General features: G+C 36.7%; 1 protein-coding gene across 1 annotated transcript in view; it reads left to right on the top strand.

The window, feature by feature from the left end:
• si:ch211-186j3.6 (neural-cadherin) overlaps window positions 1–3,651 on the top strand; it is a gene marked incomplete in the record, with an annotated part of 280,048 nt that overhangs the window by 218,246 nt on the left and 58,151 nt on the right.

Below are 3,651 nucleotides of genomic sequence, written 5' to 3'. Positions count from 1 at the left end.
TAGGTAGGTAGGTAGGTAGGTAGGTAGGTAGGTAGGTAGGTAGGTGATAGATAGATAGATAGATATTACTATTTTTGCAAGTCGTTCTGGTCAGTTGTCTTGGCTTTTTTATTCATTTTCTTTAGCTTTTTTCCCACATTTTCTTGCAGCATTTTTTTTCTTTTTTTTTTTCTGTCTCACTGACTTGCATTGCATCTCTCCTGTATAAACAACACTTTATTTTTTATGTCTAAAATTTACATTTATCCTCTGAGGTGAGTGATGTGTTAACTCACCACCGTGCTAAATAATCATTTGCCAAGAACATGTTTTTTAACTGGTTCTGGGGACCTGTCTGTGTTACTATGTTTGTRCTTTTCTGCTCCTCTTAACATTTGATATTAACATGTATATTTGTATATGTATAATGCTGACAAAAACCGGGACTCAATATGGAAAGAAAGTCCTCAGAGACAGAGGTATCTTGGATGAAAATTTGGAGGAGGAAGAAATAAAAAGTGAAATAGGTGAAGAATCCCAGGTGGGACAGTGTGTGAGAATGAGATAAATTAGGTAAGTGAGAAACCAGCAGAGTGTAAAGCCAACAGTATAAAAGCTAAACAAAGGTGAATAGCTTTGGATAGAGCTGAAATAATGAATTTACTTTGTTCTTTCAGCCAATTTCTAGACCTCAGCTAGAAGATTAAAATTAATTGGATAATTTCTGATATATAGTAGCCTCTCAMTGTGCAGTTAATTCAAGCAAAATCAACTTGCAGGAAATGGAAAAAGGAGTCATAAAGAGTAGCTTTAACAAGTTTAAATTCAATGTGGATAAAAAAAATAGCAGTTACGTCTTCTTTTTTTTCACTTAGAATACATCTGATGCAACATAATGAATATGCAGACTCTGCTCCACCTTTACAACACAGGTCAAGGAAAGCTGCAYGTTATTTACTCACATAGACATAATTACATTTAGCTTAAGGTGAAGTTGCATTTGGATCCATGCCATGGAATCAGCTGAGAAGGTGCACACAGGCTCTAACAGTCAACTTGAATTCTAGCTTTTATAAGCAAGCCCAATGGAAAACAGTTTTCCACACAGACACAATAAAGTGAAATGTCTGTAGAAAGCATTAGCAAATTTTTGAAAGCTGTTCAATGCAAGATGTCAGTTACGGTGGGAAAAAAAGGTAATGCAAGAGTGAAGCAAGTCAGGAGGTAAAATAGAGAAACAGGAGATGAAAGGCTGCTGACACACAGACTGGCAGTGGAAAAGATGTTATAAGAGGGATGAAGGAAGCTCAGCTGAACTCAGAAACACACAGAAGTTAGAGCAGCAAAGAGGGAATTTGATTTTTGGCAGCCCCTTTTGACTTTGAGCGTCAGCTCTGCCATACATCAAGACAAATCTGAGTGTTTAGGTGAGTAAAATTTACACTAGAGCTCTGTCTTAATTTTTCAGTGGTAATTATTGTTCTACATCGTTGACTAAACCTTCTGTTTTCAGGCTACAGTTTAACAGTAAAAGGCCCATTGAGAGCTTTTATAATAAAACCAAAGATCAAACACTTTTGTGCAAACTTAATCCCTAATTTAGGCACTGGATAATAAAGAGTGTAGCTTCAGGGTGCCTGTAGGGAAAACTAGAAACCATAAGCTATTAGATGTAAATTACAATGTCATATTTTTTAATTGAATTACACCAGTACGTAAATGTATGGCACTGACGTTAAATTCAATTCCAAGGTTAGGTCACTCCAGCTGTCTAACACTATTAACACTGATGTATGTTTGTTGTTTTGTTTTTCTATTCTGGATCAAGATGAAAGCCAAAGTCACTTAAGCCACATCCCTGTATTCATAAACGTAAAGATAAATAAAAAAAAATGTTAATAATATCAGGGACGGTATGTTTTGCCTGCTGCAATCCTAAAAATATTAAATAAATGAATAAATATTTTACTGTCTTTCTATATAGCGGTTCGTTGACAGCCTTTAGTGGTATGAATGTTCTCTAACAGTTGTGGTGTCCCAACAACAATATCAATCAATCGTAATCGAGTATTTTTGTTTGCTTGTTTTGTTTGGGCATCAGGACAGTGAAGACACTACAGATTCCATCCTTTAACCTTGCCTCTTACTGGTTTGTCTGTGCGCAAGTTGGGCTTTGCTCAGTCAGAAGCCAAGAGGGGCTTCTCAGACTCTGGTAAAAAGTCTGAAACTGTTTTTACACATCATCCAGACTCTGTATATTTTCCAGAAATGCCAATGCACAACACATCTTCCTATGTCATGTAAGATTAGACATAATGTGTCAAAAAGTGCCCGTAGGCAAACCTCAAGTTGTTACTGAAGTATGGTCATGTGTGCATGATGGAGAAAACAAATGCTCTGTGTGCGACTAGTTGAATGAGAAACAAAAWAAGGGCTGTTGGTCAGCAGAAGACCTCGTTACATTCCTTATAATCCATTGATGTAGTTTTTTGTTTGTCTTTCTGTTCGTTTTGTTTTCTCTTTACATTGCTTGTGGCAGTTCATGGTCTTTATAATTGGGGTTATCTGGTCTTTTAGCTCCTGCTTCAGAGTGGGGCATCTCTTAACTCAGCAGTGACTTAAGTGATTTAAGGTGGTACGGTTAGTTTGTTTTTAAGTGTACATCTATTAGACGGGAAAATGTAATGCTCTTCAAGGCCCCTTACTATAAATCAACAAATACAATGCTAAAGTAGAAGCTGCTTAACTGTCACTGTCTGSTATGACATAATTTCCTTTAGATGCAGCACAAACTACACTGATRAGTATTTCACTCCTAGAACTGCTTCTGAATGTTTAGTAGACCTCTTTTAATTTCCGCTTTAAAACATTTCAAATAAATGCAGTCTTTCATTGTTGTTAGTGGTGAATGTCACATGTGTAAAGGTTATGGTTGTGTTGATCATCAGTCAAGTGTTGTTCAATCCCAATKTTCCCTTAGTGGTGCAAAAGGAAGACATACAATAAGTACTTGTGACAACATGATGGGACTCACAAAGGTTTAGTTCAAAAGCGCCAATGGTGTAAAATGTGTTGTTGAACCAAGCTAAAGTTTAATTATGACTAAATAGTGAACTTTTAGAGGTTTTGTTTCTGTGTCCACATGAGTTTTAGAAGTTCAGAATGTGTGATGATGGATTGTTAATGTCGGCTGGTAGACAATGCTGTCCCATAATTCTTTACATATGGTGCAAAGCACACAAGCTTTCTTAACCACTTCATTAACTTTTAATTTCCCATTTGAGTAAGTCACAAAATAGAATGCAATAACTTTTGTTTGATGTTTGGTGACTGCAATGAAGGGGGAAAAAAGGAAACCATCACAACAGCTTTTGTGCTATAATCCTTGTTAAGCTAATAAACAGAGACAACACAAGAAATTGGCAGTGCTCTGTACCAAACTGTCAGCTTGCATTCTTTAATAAATGGGTACTTCATACACATCCTAATTCTGTGTCATGCATCATCCTGTTGCAGTGGTTTCAATGGTCTACTAACACCAATAACAAATAGCTCTAAAAACAAAGAAAATTACACCATCCCCTTCCTTCCTTCCTTCATTCCTCTCTCTCTCTCTCTCTCTCTCTCTCTCTCTCTCTCTCTCTCTCTCTCTCTCTCTCTCTCTCTCTCTCT

The sequence above is a fragment of the Austrofundulus limnaeus genome, unplaced genomic scaffold, assembly GCF_001266775.1.
Source record: "Austrofundulus limnaeus strain Quisiro unplaced genomic scaffold, Austrofundulus_limnaeus-1.0 Scaffold124, whole genome shotgun sequence".
Taxonomy (NCBI): domain Eukaryota; kingdom Metazoa; phylum Chordata; class Actinopteri; order Cyprinodontiformes; family Rivulidae; genus Austrofundulus; species Austrofundulus limnaeus.
Note: the sequence above shows the minus strand (reverse complement) of the source record. Positions and strands in the feature narration are given on the sequence as shown.